Source organism: Aotus nancymaae, unplaced genomic scaffold, assembly GCF_030222135.1.
Source record: "Aotus nancymaae isolate 86718 unplaced genomic scaffold, 86718_ANA_hifiasm-v0.15.2.pri h1tg000029l, whole genome shotgun sequence".
NCBI classification, from domain to species: Eukaryota; Metazoa; Chordata; class Mammalia; order Primates; family Aotidae; genus Aotus; species Aotus nancymaae.
In genome coordinates, this window is record NW_026988442.1 from 44,982,874 (window position 1) to 45,000,465 (window position 17,592).

At 34.8% G+C, this 17,592-nt stretch overlaps 1 protein-coding gene and 1 pseudogene across 2 annotated transcripts in view; one reads left to right on the forward strand and one right to left on the reverse strand.

The window, feature by feature from the left end:
• Nucleotides 1-17,592, reverse strand: part of B3GALT1 (beta-1,3-galactosyltransferase 1) — a 571,010-nt gene that overhangs the window by 304,362 nt on the left and 249,056 nt on the right. The gene's annotated exons all lie outside the window — the stretch shown is intronic.
• On the forward strand, nucleotides 9,328-10,221 carry LOC105708912 (large ribosomal subunit protein eL6-like; annotated as a pseudogene).

A 17,592-nucleotide genomic window follows, 5' to 3' on the forward strand; every position in this document is an offset into this window, starting at 1 on the left:
CAATTTTGGTGGGTCAGTTTCTAGTTCCTTAGTCAGTATGTTTCTCCACAACTGGCAGAATGTCCTTTCCCTTCTCCATGTCTGAGCAGCAGAGTGGAAGGGCCTGGGTGCATTGGTTCCTATGGGACTTTTACCTCTCCTGGAGTCTTTAGGGGGACAAATCCTAAGGGATCAGAAATGTTTTCTGCTTTTCTTTCACATTTTCCTTTCTCTTCTCTCTCTTCTCAACACACAAATATATCTTTATCTCTAACACAAGAATTGCTTTGGTTAAAGGATAGCAAATAGGAGAGCGGGAAGGAAAGGGCAGTGAGGCTTCAAATACAGATTAAAAGAAGTTACAGAGCAGTGATTAATGAGGTTGTTTATTTATCTTTCTTTTTGCACACTTGTCATTTTAGGACAAATAAAATGTTTCCCAGTCTGCATTATAAAAAGAAACTGTCTTTTGTAACCATCAATGCCTCAGTTACTTCCATGTGAGTTAAGAATTCTTTATCTCCATGTTTTTCTCTTTCTTTTATTCCCTCTTCCTTCCCCCTCTGCCTCTCTGCTTCCCTTGTTTCTTTATTTCCTATTCTTGTTATTTCTCTCTGTCTCTCTGGCTAACGTTTAAGAAAGCGAGTATCTGGCATGAACTGAAATATCTGATTGCAATGATTGGCTGGGTGTGGTGGCTCATGCCTATAATCCCAGCACACTGGGAGTCTGAGGCAGGCGGATCACTTGAGCTCAGGAGTCTGAGATCAGCCTGACCAACATGACGGAATCACGTCTGTACTAAAAGTACAAAAATTAGCCAGCCATGGTGGCACATGCCTGAAATCCTAGCTATTCAGGAGGCTGAGGCATGAGAATTGCTTGAATCTGGAAGGCAGAGGTTGCAGTGAGCCGTGATTACACCACTGTACTCCAGCCTGGGTAACAGAGTGAGACTCTGTCTCAAAAACAACAAAACAGCAACAACAAAACACATCTAATTGCAGTATTGCTACCCTAAACAACAAATTTTGTTGAGTAAGACACTTTTGAAATGGAACCTTTTGACCTTGTATACTATTTAAATACAAAATACAGTTTGACTCATAATGGCTCTTATTATTGATTTCTATAAAACAAGAGTTGTTCAATAGAAATGATGAAAACCACATCTTCTTTTTAATACAGACGAAAACTTTTCTAATCTTATTACTTTGAAAATGCAATTAATGCCAGCCATTTATTCCTGGGAATTAACGTAGCATCTGTTAAATTTCGGGGGTTGACATGGCATGCCTCTCCTTCTTATGCCTACGCTTTCTGACTGTTTTTCTGCTTTTTGCCTTCTTCCCAGACAACAAATTCAAAGGACTGAGCAGCCTCTTTCTGCAAGGCCTGCCAGTATAACACTGAAGCAGTCAGATTATCTCTGTTAGCTGACCAAGCTTGATTTTTCCCTAAGATGAAGTATCCCCACATCTGAGATATTCCTGAAATTACATCGCAGGTGGCATCTCAGAACTAGGAAGACCAGATGGCCATGCCTTTCCCATGATAGGCTGGCATACTGTATAGATTACGCACTGAACAACTCCAGGGTTACCACCTTCATGAGCTCCCTAAAGTTTTACACAGTTCCATCTCTTCAGCCATGCTGTGTGACCTTATTGCAAACTCATCCCTACCATAAATGGAAGTCTCTTCCATAAAAAAAATATATAACTCTATGATTTACTGTTTTGATTCTTTACACTTTCAGTGACTTAGTCTAAGATAATCCTTTTTCATTTGCTCCCTTAATGACTTAGCTTCATCAAGGGAATGGAACTTCTGATAAAACAGCATGGCTTTGTGCAAGATCATGGTCCTAGAAGTCAGTCTTGGGTTTGAGTCTGGATCTGCCAACTACTAGCTTTGTAAACCTTAGTGGTTATAGTCCTCCAAGATGACTTTCTTTTTTATTTTTAAATGAAGATAACAAAATGTTAACTTCAGTACCATTGTAAGAATAAGTAATGTCTAATGCAGAATATCACAAATGCTTCATAAATATTGGTTTCCTTCTTCTGCATATTTGCTGGTCCAGGTTTGATTAATTGTAAGAAAATTGCAGGCAAAGTGATACTAACACCACTTCACAAATTTACCTAAGATCACATCATTTAACTGTAGCTGTATCCCCCTCCCCTGCATATAAATATGTACATATCTATGTACTTTCTCTTGGCAGACAGATTAAAGGTTCTTATGATAGCTTATGAGTCAGCTCAATTACTATCTTAGGATCTCTTTTTGATCCATTCCTTGTGATATTCATTTTATCTAAAACGTCTTAATTTAGAACCGTATTTTTGATTTTCCATAGCTAACAAAGGTTTCTCCATTAAAAATGCCCACCCACACAAATATTTCCAGCTAGTATATTTTACATAAAAACAGGGAAAACCGTGAACAAATTATCTTCCATTCTCTAACCCACAAGTTTCAATGTCTTGCCTGTATTCCCTCTTTCCCCTCAAATAAAACATTAATTGAACTAGATGACAGATCTGAAGAAATTACCTACTATATACAAAAGAAGAGAAACAAATATACAATATATGAAAAAAGAAGTTAAGAGATATAGATGACAGAATATGTAGGCCCAACCCACAACATGTGAGATTCCAGAAGGAAAAAAAAAGAGAGGATGGGAGAAAGCAATGTCTTCAGAGATAAGGGCTAAAAATGGTCCAGAATTGATAAAAGACACATATCTTCAGAAACAAGCTTTGAACAAGATTAATAAAAAGAAATACACCATATATGTTTTGTATGAAATAGTAAAAGCTCAGAGACAAAGAAAACACATTAATAACAATCAGAAAAAAGTGGCAAATTACCAAAAATGAATAATTATCCTAAAACAGACTTTTCAACAGCAACAATGGAGTTCAGAAGATGGTGGAATATCATTTTCAAAGGGCTGAGAGGAAAAAAAAACACCCATTAGCCTTGAAGAGTACATCTGTCTAAATAATTCAAAGAGTGACATTTCTAGGCAAACAACAAATTGAAAGTACTGTCACTAAAATACCTCACTACAAGACCTTTTAAAGGATGTACTCCGGGAGGAAGAAACGTGGTTGCAAAGGAAAGGACTGAAATGTAAAAAGGAGGAGTGAGCAAATAAATTGTTAAAATGTAAGGGAATCTAAACAATGCCTATCAAGCACAACAATAATAATGTCCCATGAGAGTGGTTAAAAACAGTTCAAAAACAATAGGTAGTTACATGTATGATGATAGAGACATTATAAGAAAACTACAGACCAATATCCCTCATCATCAGGGACACAAAAATTCATAGCAAAATATTAGTAAGTAAATACAGCAAGATAAAAAAGTGTAATTGATCATGACAATTGGGGTTTACCACTGTAATGCAAGGTTGAATCAAATATCTAAATATCAAATTATCTAAAATTCAATATAAAAAATAATATGCCATATTAGTAGAAAGAAAAGTCAAACTATTAATAGATTCGTAAAAAGTATCTGATGTGTCAATATTCACTTATGATAAAAAAACTCTCAGAAAACTAGGAATAGAAATAAGTAGAAATAAAAAAGATATATGAGAAACCTACAGATAATGTAATGGTAAAAGACAAATGCAAAGATGATCATTCTTACTGTGGATATTACACTGGAGAACCTAGCTAGTGAAATGGGTCAAGTGGAAAAATTAAAGGCATTTAGATGAAAAAAGATGAAGTAAAACTGTCTTTCTCCATATGCAGACGTGTTTTCTTTTTCCTTTTTTTTTTTTTTTGAGACGGAGTTTTGCTCTTGTTACCCAGGCTGGAGTGTAATGGCACAATCTTGGCTCACCGCAACCTCCGCCTCCTGGGTTCAGGCAATTCTCCTGCCTCAGCCTCCTGAGTAGCTGGGATTACAGGCACGCACCACCGTGCCCAGCTAACAGACATGTTTTCTACCACTAAGTAGAAAACTCTAAGGAAGCTATACAACAGGATATAAACACAATATACAAACTCAATTGTAGTTTTATTTACTAGCAATAAAAAAAAAAAACAAAAAATGAAACAAACTGGTGCATTGTTTTCTTTAAAAATAAGCACTCAACATGCATAGGTTATATATAATCATAACACATATGTGAGTATGAATGTTATTTTATTTTTTTCTCCTTTTCCAAAAACTAAGAGAAGCTAATGAATGATAAATAGTGAGTGAACGTGTGTGTGTATGTATGTGTAAGTGTGTTTGTAGGTGAGAAGAGAGTGAAGTAGAGAAATATATGAAAGTGTGGATAGAGAAAAACATTTTACTTGATTTAAAGCAATAAACCAAAAATACAGGAAATAAGTATGTACAACAGTATTCCCTATAAATAAAATAATTCTTGATATTTTATTTAGAAAATGTTTGGATAAGGTGTAAATAAAGAATATTTTCTAAGACATTATGTGCTACAGTGGCCTCGAACATTTCTTTATTATGCTATAGTAATAAGTTAAACCAAACAGCACAAAAGTTAAATGGCTGGTGAATCTGATTATTTTGTCCTGATTGAAGAAACTATTTATTGAAAAATTCATATACTCGCATCCCAATAGACAAATTAAAATATTATATGACAAAAGTCCTCAAAGAAGAAACCTAAGTGGCTAATAAACAGGAGAAAATGTTCAACATCAGTTGTGGCAAAGACATACAAATTAAAATAACAATGAGATCCAATTAGCAATTTACATATTCAACTTAGTAATTTAAAATAAAATTATGAGGAATGCATAGGACCAAAACAGCCACTACTAAGTTTTCAGAACATTTGACCACAAATTCTTCTTTGCTAAAATGAACTTATCCAAAAAATAATTTAAGTGTTTTGTGCAAAAAAAAAAAAAACAAAACGTTGAACCAAAATATTCACAATAAGTAAATGGTTTAGTAAATTTAAATACCTTGATAAACTTTGAGATATTATTACATGATTATTGAAATTAGATGTTTGTAAGGAATGGGCATGTATTATCATAATAGTTAAAAGTTATGATACATAGAGTATAGTTAACACTAGACTCTCAGAAACATATTAAAATATGCATGGAAGATAGAAGAAAGGAAGAAAGTGCAGAAATATTAATAATGATTCTATCTAGTTGTTGGCATCACAGTGTTTTACATTCTTTTTAAACTTTTTAGAACAATATATATTATTTTTATGCTCAGAAGTAAGCTGTGTACTACTTAAAGAAAGAAATAACTGAATCCGACTTTCCTATCTTGGAAATATGCCTTTGTGACTGGCTCTAATAACGCTGTTCAAAGGCTCTAATAATGCTGTAGTCCTACTCACCACAGCCGGTGCAATCTTCACACCTGGTGATTGATCATCTGGTTTACTCTAACACATTATGAGAAAACAAAACACTACATTATTAAAGAAGTCCCATCCTTCATTTAATTTCCTGACAGTATCCTTTCTGCTCTATCCCTCTTCCTTTTCCCCTGCCACCTCCATCCCAATCCACCCTCAAACAGATTTATGCTGAGATTTATGCCCATTACCAAACAGCAGAGCTATTATTAAAATTATAACATGTCACTGAGATGAAGTAATTATTACTTTGACATTCAAGACCTTGGGATTAATAAACCCCTCATTGCTCATTTGCTATGTGAATGTTGGTGTCTGTGTTTGGTAGGAGAATGAAACAGTATTTACAGCCAAACAACAAAAATAAATGGATAAAAACGGACTCATGATAAAAACACTAAAGTACTTGAAATGCCTAAAAAATTATTTCTCGTTCATATGCTATCCATTCAACTACATAGAACAAGCATTAGTGCCCCTATTATATACCCCTGTAATGAATATGCAGGCTAATCTACCTAAGCAGATTGTATGCAGAAGTAACTTTCTATTTCCCCAGATCTACAAAAGAAATGAGCTTAAACTGGTATGATTAAATCTGACTTGATTTTTTTTAAAATTGATAGTCAATTGAAAGAATAATTAAATATTGGAAAAGGTTTCCCATCAAGGTTGTGAACAGCTGAAAGAGTTGTAAAAATAAGACAAGCATTCAATAAAGATGGATGATTGCCTCAGTGCGAGGCAGGCTACAGGGTGGTAGCTAAGTCAGTTGAGCATTTGGATTCTCTTCGATGCTTAATTCTCAAATTTTTTAATAGCTGTTTCATGGCCTCACTTTAACATCAAACATCAAAGAAAGTGGATCATTCAGTACAATCCAGCACAAAAGAGGATTAACATTTTATTTAAGGAACTATTCTAACAGCATGTATATACTGTAAAAAGACTATTCATTTTTTCCTTTAGAAGATGTTTAGCGAGCACCTACTGGCTGCCAAGCACTGATCATAGGAGCTAGGGAGTTATAGAAAGCATATGCCTTCATACAACTTACATGCTAGTGGGGGAAACAGACAAAAAAGAGATAAACAAAAATATGTAATATATAAGTGTAATAACAAATAGTTTTAGAGAAGAGACAAAGGAAGATGTGACTTCTATTTTAGTTAACACTGAGCAATAGAGAGAGAGAATCTATTTGAGAAGCAACATTTGGACAGAGACCTGATTAAATGAGGAAGCAAGCTCTGCAAGTATCTGAAGGAAGAGAATTCCAAGGAGAGATCAGTGTCACAGAGAGTGGACTGGCTTTCAGGATCAAGGAAGAAAATAGGCACGGGGGATTGGTCGGAAGTGAGCTCAGTGGAGTAAACAGGAGCTAGACAAGTAGAGTCTCGTTGTCCATTGTAAAGATTTAAAATATTTCTTTAAATATAACGGGACTCCACTAGAAAGCTGAGAGAAGGAGAATGACTTAATCTGATTTATGACTTGTAAAAAAAAAAACTGCTTTGGCTGCTATAGAAAGAATAGATTTGGGAGAAGGGTGGAGTCAGGGAGATGATACAAGAGACTGCTGAAATAATTCAGGTGAGAAATGGTGTGGCTTATACCAGAGGTGCAGCAACAAAGAGGGGTGAGAAGTGATTAAGCTCTCTCTATATTTTAAGATATAACCAACAGATTTACTAAAAGATGAGATGTGAGCTATGAGAAAAAAAGAGAAGAGCCAAGGATGATTTTAAGATTTTTGGTATGAGCTACTGAAGAGGTGCTAACAACTGAGACGGGGACAGCTGATGGTGGTGCTCATGTGGGAGGAGAGTGAGATCAGGAACAAAGTTTTCCATATGCTGAGTTTGAGAATTCTATTAGGTGCCCTATTAGAGTGTCAAAGAGGCAAATGTCAAGAATGTGGCACTAGCGTAGAGGTTTGGGCTGGAAGTATTAATTTGGAGGTTGCCAGTGTATACAGATGGTATTTTGGTACATATGATAAGCAAATCGCCTAGTAAGAGTGCAGATATAGAAGGGATCAAAGGTTTAGTCTGGAAGGAGATATGCCAGCATTTATGGTTACGGGAATGAGAAGCCAGTAATAAAAATTGAGAAGAAACTACTGGTGAGACAGGAGGAAAACCAGGAAAATATGTGTTTCAGGAGCTAGGCAGAAAACTTTTAAAATAAGGACAGAGTGATCAAAGTGTCCAGTTTTTTTGACATGTAAAGTAAATGAAAAATGAGAAATGACATGGGTTCCAATGAGATGGGAGACTGCTGGATTGAAGCGTCACCTGAAGCGTTTCAGTGGAGTGGTAGGAAAGAAAATGCTATAGAAATGGGATCAAAACATAAAGGGAGATAACAGGGAGCATAGACAGTGCTCTAGAGTTTTACTATTAATACAAAGAGGGCAGAGAAGCCAGAAACAGATTCAGGATCAAGGGCACAAAGCTGGGAAACGAGACCTCTTAGGAATCCTAGGATCTCTATGTTTAGAAAACAAAACAAAATAAGTAAAAAGTATTACAACAATTAATGCCTTATTTGATGTAAAATGGAATAATATTTCCTGTATCCTCCCATTATTCCACAGACCTGCACTAACAATAGAGGAATTAATGAAAAAACTGTATACAGCATGTAGTTCTATTTCCAGTAAGAGTATTTCGTTAAGGACATTTTATACATGAGGAAACTGAGACCAGAGAGACTAAGAGACTCGCCTAATGTCATGCAACCACAGTAGCAAAGTAGAATTTGGTCTAGGTTGTCTGGCTATGGCTATACACTCTTGTCTCCTTGAAGAAGTGAACACGGTCCCTTATATACTGGTTACGGAAATTGCTGTGTAGGAAATAAACAGAGTAATATGACAGTGAATAAATGGAGGAGAGGCTCCCTTAAATAGGGACCAGGGACTCCAAAGGCACAACTTAGATATAAGAATTAAATAAAACCCAGACATTCAGAGGCCAAAGGGCAGAGTCTCCAGGTAGGAGAAATGCAAAATGCAAAGTCTCTGACATGGAAATAACCTGACATTTTCTTGCCATAGATCGGAGGCCAGCCCAGGATGCTTGAAGCACAAAGAGCAGGAAAGTTAAACAAATGAGGTTAGAGAGACAGGCAGAAGTCAGATCATGTCTGGCTGATTGAGCCACAGTAAACTGTGGGGCTTTTAAGTGCAGGTGAAGGATCATTTTTAATGCTCCACGCTGGCTACAAACTGTATGTCCCATCTCTTGATGGTATATTGCAACATGCTTTTTCTCTTCAAACCTCCAATCTGACTTAATCTTATCTTTTATAATGTCATCCAATTTCTTCCCTTATCAAAAATCAAAAAAAGAACAATAGTTTATTGAATTGCTACCTTTTTGAAAAACAATTCTGGAAAAATTTAACACAAATAACTTTAATATTCTTTTTCTGGTTAGAGTAGACAAACTTTAGGTTCTAATCTTGACATTGCCATTACACATGCAGCTAGTCCTCAGAAAACCACTTGACTTTATAATAACCTCTATTTCTTCAAATTTTAGGGAAAAAAAGCACAAGGTTTAGAGTGATTATATGAGATTATGAATAAAAATATATAAAAAATTATATGTCAGTGTACATGATTATTATTATGTTACGAAAAAAGCATGCAATATGGAGTCAAATAAAATATTTTGGTGAATACACTTGAGTCTGAAAATAAAGTTTTATTATTTATGGTTTTGTGAAAAGGAAGTCAAATTATTAGTCAAAATTTTCTGGGTAAAAACATCTTTTATAAAAAAATGACAACACAATTTTCAATTTTGATCTAGGAAAATAATCATAAATGTATTAGCTTTTTTTATTCATATAAAATGAAGTTATAAATCACAAAAGGGAGAAACGTATTTGCATCAAAGATAATGGATAAAGATTTAATATCTAATATCTTTAGCTCTTTCCCATCTTGCAAGATGGTGGGTGAAAAAGTTGAGAAGCCAGATACTAAAGTGAAGAAACCCGAAGCCAAGAAGGCTGATGCCGGTGGCAAGGTGAAAAAGGGTAACCTCAAGGCTAAAAAGCCCAAGAAGGGGAAGCCCCATTGCAGCTGCAATCCCCCATTGCAGCTGCAATCCTGTCCTCGTCCCAGGAATTGGCAGGTATTCCCAGTCTACCATGTATTCCATAAAGGCCATGTACAAGAGGAAGTACTCAGCTGCTAAATCCAAGGTTGAAAAGAAAAAGGAGAAGGTTCTTGCAACTGTTACAAAACCAGTTGGTGGTGACAAGAACGGTGGTACCCGGGTGGTTAAACTTTGCAAAATGCCTACATATTATCCTACTGAAGATGTGCCTCAAAAGCTATTGAGCCACAGCAAAAAACCCTTCAGTCAGCATGTGAGAAAACTGTGAGCCAGCATTACCCCCGGGACTATTCTGATCATCCAACACCACAGGAGCAAGAGGGTGGTCTTCCTGAAGCAGCTGACTAGTGGCTTGTTACTTGTGACTAGACCTCTGGTCCCCAGCTGAATTCCTTTACAAAGAACACAATAGAAATTTGATGTCAATTTTGCTATCAACCAAATTTGGTATCAACCAAAATTGATATCAGCAATGTAAAAATCCCAACATCTTACTGATCCTTACTTCAAGAAGCAGCAGCTGCGGAAGCCCAGACACCAGGAAGGTGAGATATTCCACACAGAAAAAGAGAAATATGAGATTACAGGCAATGCAAGATTGATCAGAAAGCTGTGGAGTCACAAATTTTACCAAAAATCTAATCTATTCCTCAGCTCCAGGGCTACCTGTGATCTGTGTTTGCCCTGACAAATGGAATTTATCCTCACAAATCGGTGTTCTAAATGTCTTAAGAACCTAATAAAATAACTGATAACCTTTAAAAAATACAAAAAAAGATTTAATATGAAGAAAAATGATTAAAATCAAGAACACACTGAAGCCAACAGGAAAAAATATGCAAAACACATAATAGATTCTTCCAAGTTCATAATATTGAGGGAGTGGTGTGAGATGGGCAACTTAAACATCACTGATGTGGTTGGCTGCCTGAAATCTATATAAAAAAGACATTACTCTTTCATACCATTAACCATGGTAGTTTCATATTTAGCAATTTCCTCCCAAGAAATCAGAAATGGGGAAAAAGGAAAAGTAGAAGGACTATAAACATCATATCATAGGATATGATTAAATAAGTTATGATAAATTCATAAGTTGTAATAAATGCAGATATTAAGGAAATGTATTAGAAGATAATAGGGAAATGCTCTTTATTTAAATGATTTAGAAACAGTATATGTAGTATATGTAAGCGATATAATTGAATGCAAATTCTTTAATATAATAATCTGCATTCAGATGTTTATTTATAAAAAAATTGTGAAAGGAAATGCAAGAAAATGTTAATAATATTTGTAAGTAGTAGGAATATATGTAATTTATATTATCTTTCTTTACTGTTTTCTAAAATACTGACAAAGACCATGAATTGAATTTACAATTAGTAAGAAAGAACAGTATATAACCATAAATCATGAAATGAAGTACAATACATTGTACTTCAAATTAAATACAGCTGTCAAAATATTCTAATTAAGCTTTGATACCATAAAATGCAAATAACATCTGTGTATGCACACCTATGCATGAGTTATTGGGCACTCATGCCTATGAGAGAGGTGCGCATATACACACATACACAAATTGTGCATGACACAATGATGTAACACTACACATATTTATGAGCACTTGAATGAAAAAATAGGCCTAATTATTATTTCTTTATAAACATTTATATCTCAAATTCTATTTACTGAGTTTGTCTAATAGTCTAATACAGGGGTTTATAAGTATGGCCTATGGGTTGTGTCTGGCCCATGCTTCTTTATACATTGTCTATACCTGCTTTTTACTACAACAGCAGAGTTGAACATTTGTGACAAAGACGTTATAGCTCATAAAGCCCAACATATTTACAATAGGACTCTTTACAGGAAATGCTAACTCCTGATCTAATAGTCCAACAGAGTCGTATACCTTTGTAAGCAAACATGATATTAGGTAAAAAATATATTTTCATAAGACTGATACTATAAATCCATTAAAATAAAGTTATTAATAGTTAAAACAACATGGTAAATATTTATATGGTAACATTAAGTTTTTTAAAGTGAAGGTAAAATTGTATATATAACAGAATCAAAAGACAACATATAATCTATGACTAGATAAAGACTGAAATTAAATACAGCAAAATTTAAAAAGTGATGATTTATGAGGAATAAGAATGAGTGACTTCCTTCTCTTTTTTATCTAAGTTAGAAATTTTTCTCAAATATATCATAATGAATACATTTCACTTTTATAATGGAGGAAATGTTCAATGAAATCATTTTTAAAATGCAAGACATAATCATCAAAACATTCATTTTGGATCATACCCATAAAAAGTATAAACTTCACTTTTTGAAATTAAATAGCAGACTAAAAAATGAAATAGCTGAACATTAAATAACTAGTTTAGAGAATTAAATTACCCCATGCTAGGTGGTTTATTGATAGGTTTTATTCTCCAGGGGAAACAGGGAAATTTAAATTAAGTGCCTATTCTGAGACTCTCTAAAGTCTTTGTACTGTGTAAGTTTATACTTAAAAAATTGAGTCAAGGGGAAAAAGGTAATAGATAACCCTTAAACAGCAATTAATTGGTTGTTTCCTCATTATTTACCTATGATCCATAGTTCTGTATTTATGCCTTAAATGAACATTTAATAGAAGCATAGCTTTGCTGCCTGAATTTTTTTTTAAGCCTATATACTTCATGTATGAGAACAGGAATTTCTTATTTTGTATAAACTAAGTTTAAAAACATAGTTATGGTAGTGCTAAACATAGATGATATATCCATAATATGAACGTACCTGTCATACAAGAGGTCTCCCAATGATTCACAGCAGTTTAGTCCTATTGTAATAAAATTCAGTTCTATAACTGGTAAAGAGCTGGTGCTGTAAAATTTAGTAACTGCAGTATGTGATTGAGAAGCAATTTGCAGAAGGTGCTATGATTGGTCCTGAGAATTATGTAATTATGTATAGAAGAAAACCTTACAAATGGAAACTGTCAGATGTTTTCTCTCTAGGAATGAGACTATCTCTACCTTCTTTGAGTTAGGTCAGTCATAATGTTGGCTGAACATTTCTTTAAAAGAATTTGCAGTGATTCACATGCTAACTGGGCCAAATTATTGTAGGAATAAAGTTAATACCAAAAGAGGAATCAGGCAAACACTAATTCTCATTCCTGTGAGATTTATGAATACACGTATGAAAATCTAAGATTTAGATATTTAAGAGTATAAAATTATCCATTTACATAATTTAGTTTTGAAAAAATCTATTATATGTAGTTGTTTTGCTCAACCATTCAGAATAATGTATTAAATATATCTTCCAAATAGAAAAAATTCTTTTAAAAGAATTTTTATCCAGAAAGCGTAAAAGGAAAAATTTGTATATTGTACTTCATAAAAGTATTTACATAAATTAAAAGTATATATAGTAAAATGACAAACTGGAAAGACATTTGTAAATCATATCATGGATCAAGGGTCAATTTCCTTAAGTTATTAAGTACTTACGAGTGAGTAAAAATAGGCTAATAACTAAATTTTCAAATGCATAAAAATATAAAACAGAAAAGTAAAATTATGTTTCTTCAAATATGAAAAGATAATCTCATGGATAATATGATTAATGCAAATTAGAACTATAACAAAAATTCTAGTTGGTAAATGTGTTTCTTGTTCTGTCACCCACGCTGGAATGCAGTGGCACAATCTTGGTCCACTGCAACCTCCACCTTCCAGATTCAAGCGATTCTCGTGCCTTAGCCTCCTGAAGAGCTGGGAGTACAGGCGCCAGGTGCATGCCACCATGCTTGGCTAATTTTAGTGTTTTTGTTTGTTTGTTTGTTTATTAGCAGAGCCAGGGTTTCACCATGTTGGCCAGACTTGGTCTCAAGCTCCCAACCTCAAGTAGTCTACCTGCCTTGGCCTCCCAAATTGTTGGGATTATAGGCATGACCCACTGCACCCAGCCAGTAAATTTGTTTCTTATAGAAATACAGTTGATAATTCTGAAATGGCTTTATTTGTATTGTGGGGCTGAACAAATAAGCAAATGGATGTTGGATGACGACAGCTATGTTGTTCACACCCTCAGAGATGGAAGTTACAGAGAAACAAAAAAGAAAGACTAGAATGTACTACTGGATAAGAGTTGGAGACATAAACAGGAATTCATGTTTTACCTTAATATATAAACAGAGGGATAGATAGAGACATATAGATATATGTGTATACATGTGTTACCTAACTCTGTGCACTAAGATGGCTTTCAAGCAATCACTCTCCAGTAGGAAGAAACATATCCAGTACCCAGATTTTCATTTATAAATACCACTCTCCAATAATGGGAACCAGGAGTCCTTGGAGAAATGGTTGATTGCAGGTGCAGGCAAGGAAAACACAAGATGTTCCAGGAGCATCTTGAACCAGAAAATAAAGAAGTGCTCAACTAACAAAATGTTGGGGACTATGTCAAAGGAACATGGGTGACAATCTGAAAGAGGTTCCACCAGGCTAGATGGCTTACATCCATAAGTAATTTCAACACTTTGGGAGGCCAAGACAGAAGGATCACTTAACACTTAAGCTCAGGAGTTTGAGACCTGCCTGGGCAACACAGAGAGACCCTGTCTGTACAAAAAAATATATATATATATTAGCCAGGTGTGGCAGCACGTACCAACGGTCTCAGCTACTTGGGAGGCTAAAGTGGGAGGATCACTTGAGCTCAGGAGGTCAAGGCCGCAGTGAGCTGTAACATGTCACTGCATTCCAGACTGTGTGACAAAGTGAGACCCTGTCTCAAAAATAAGAAAAAAATAAATAAATAAATCAGACTTAAAAATGAAATAGACAATGTGATTCTCATTTAGAAAATAAAAACATACCAAACCAACCAACAAACAAAAACTACAGCAAAACACAATTTCCTTTCTCAAAGGCTGACAAATATCAAAATATTGATAATACGCTCAGTTGTTCAGGGTGTGTAGCAACATTCTGATACAGAGACATGTTGAAGTGAATGTATAATCAGCATCAATTTCCAGGGAAGGTAATACAAACATGTGTTAACTGAAAATGTACGTACCATTTTATCAAAGAGTTCTAATAATTTATCTTGCAGATGCTTTTGCACATATGGGAAATGGCATATGCACATAACAGTTTATTGCAACATTTTTGATGATTTAGGTAATTTGTGTTGCATATAATCTAAACATCCACTATTATGGACTAAAGTATGTCTACCCATTAGAATACCACATAGCTGTTAAAAAGAATGGTATGACTTTATAAATGCTGATATGAAAATGTCCCTAAGACATTTTGCTATGTTGTCCAGAAGAACAGAGGCAAGGTGCTGATAGTATGACTATTGGGCTTGATAACAGTATATACCTGCGAGCTTTCTCTCTGTCTCTCTTTCGCACAAGAAATTAGTTAAAGGTGTTTGTCTTCTGGGAGAAGTACTGTCTGATGGCAGATTGAGGAGCATAGATGAGTTACTTTCATCGTATACTGTTTTGAATGTGAATTTTGTAGACTGTTTGTGGTTTATTTTAAAACCCGAACAATCTCTCAAAAATGCAATTCATTTAACAAAGTTTTAATTAGTATTCTGCTAACAAGATAAACAATTGTGTTGACATTTTTATAAGTCATTCAGAGGTTTTCAACAGCCTTAACTAATTAATTAGCTATGAAAGGAGTTTAGCAGTTTTTACAGCCATTGGGAAATGAATTATTTACCCTGGAGAAGAAAATGTTGAGACAGTGTTTTCCTGTTATGAAGAAATCACTGAACAGTGGTTAACCTGCTATTTACAATAAATCTGCATTTTTTCTCAAGTGGTTAATGGTCACAGAATCTTTTTCTTAGGGGTACCTAGATAAGGCCAGGTATTAAGTTAGTAGGATTTGAAGAAAAGCAATATATATGACAAAAATGTGTCCAACCTCATGAAAAGAAATTCATACTTAAAATACAAGGTACAATTTTTGCTTCTCACTGGCAAAAATCAAGATGTTTGATGTGGTATATTGGTAAGGATAAAGATAAACTCTGGTGAATTACTGGTACAATTTCTATAGAGGGCAATTTGGTATTAAACGTTAAAAGTTTTTTAAATGTTCACATCCTATTTCAAGAAAATTCTACATACATAAAAGAACAGTCATTTGTAGTATTGTTTATAAGAATAAAAATTTGAAAATATGCTAAATACCCAGCAATAGTGACTGATAAAAGAAATAATGCTCCATCCTTCCAATGGACTATGAATCCATTAAAAAATGAGGCATATTTATATGTGAGAAAATAAAATGTATTTGTGATATTGCTATATTTTAAATAGCAAACTACAGGACACTGTGTATATACTGCTCTCATTTGTGTAGAACTTACAAGGAACTGACATAAGTGCTTACAGATAAGGCCGGGCACAGTGGCTCACACCCGTAATCCCAGAACTTTGGGAGGCCAATGTGGGTGGATCATCTGAGGTTAAGCGTTTGAGACCAGCCTGGCCAAGGTGGTGAAACTCCATCTTCACTAAAAGTACAAAATTAGCCAGGCCTGGTAGTGGACACCTGTAATCCCAGCTACCGGGAGGCTGAGCCAGGAGTATCACTTGAACCAAGGAGGCAGAAGTTGCAGTGAGCAGAGATTGTGTCATTGCACTCCAGCCTGGGTGACAGGAGCAAAACTTAGACTCAAAAAAAAAAAGAGCTTACAAATAAATGGAATATATCTAGAGGGATACACAAGAAACTTTTGATAGTGGTTGCTCTTGAGGATGGGCAATGGGTGATTGGAGCGAGTGGGCAAGACTGGAATAGAGACTTTTCATTATATACTCTTTAGTAATTTGGGATTTTGCAACATTACAATTTTAACTAATAAAACTTGTGTGATTTTAGGCATTGATCCAATCTCATTATAGAAATCATTCTTTCGGATTAAGATGTTCTTTCCAAAAATCTGACACACAATCAGTGATTTCAGTTTTAGCTGCATGGAATTGTGAATAAAATAAAATCGAGTCTAGAATTAAAGATAAGAAAAAACAGAAGAGGTCTGGAGGATGGGTGCCTGTGGGACAGAAAATGCTTTTCTGGGGAGTCATGGGTATCCATTGGTATCTAAAGGAAAAGAGATCGCCAACATGAAAATCACCGGTTTATCACTTACACCACTATGGTCTAGGCTGGTCCTAGATTGGAAACCCTTCTTAAGTAGTTATAGGGCTCTTCCTGTTTGAAAGCACCTTCATGCTTTAGAACACTTTTACTATGCATCTGTATAGGCAGAGCTGAAAGACTCCAGTGTACTCTACAGTTCATAAAGAAAACTCATTCTTTAACTGAAAAACACTAGAAAACATTCAAAATCTCATATTAATACCAATTTGAGGAAAAACATTTTATTTTGGACTTGGGAAGGTTAGGGACTTAACTCTTTCAATGTATGCAGTTTGGTATGTTGAATTGTAAAACACTGTTTAACTTTCAATAGAAAGAAACCTAAAAGTTGCTAATTAGCAGTGTATTTTAATTTGTGAATTAAATACACAACCAACATTGGAAGACATATTACTGGGGAATCGTTCTTTCTTTGAATTAAATATGTCTTTTGATAGAGAAAATTTAGCCCAACATGGAAGCAGAGACTTTCATGAACATCTTAGATATTGGCTAGAAAAAAATTCTGGAAAAATCTAGGAAAATGTGCCAATCTGCTGCTAATTGAGTATTTTTACCGGCATATGATTTTAAGTGCACATGGAACATTTGACCAGAATTGGGATAATATTTTCAGGGAAAAAATGAAGAAAGAACAAAGCTGGGAAAAGAGGAGGCAAACCCAGGCAGACACGAATGACTAAATCTGGAGCTACATTTAGTTTTTCTCCTCAAAAAATCCTGATAGAATTCTCAAACCTCTCCTCAAATAGGCTGAGTAATGACTCAACACTTGGTTAGTGATACCAAAAGCATGTCTCATAAAAGTTGCCATTTCCTTTCTAGAACTCTTATGGCAGAGGTCACATTATAATCTATAATTTTTGTGGCCTAATGACCA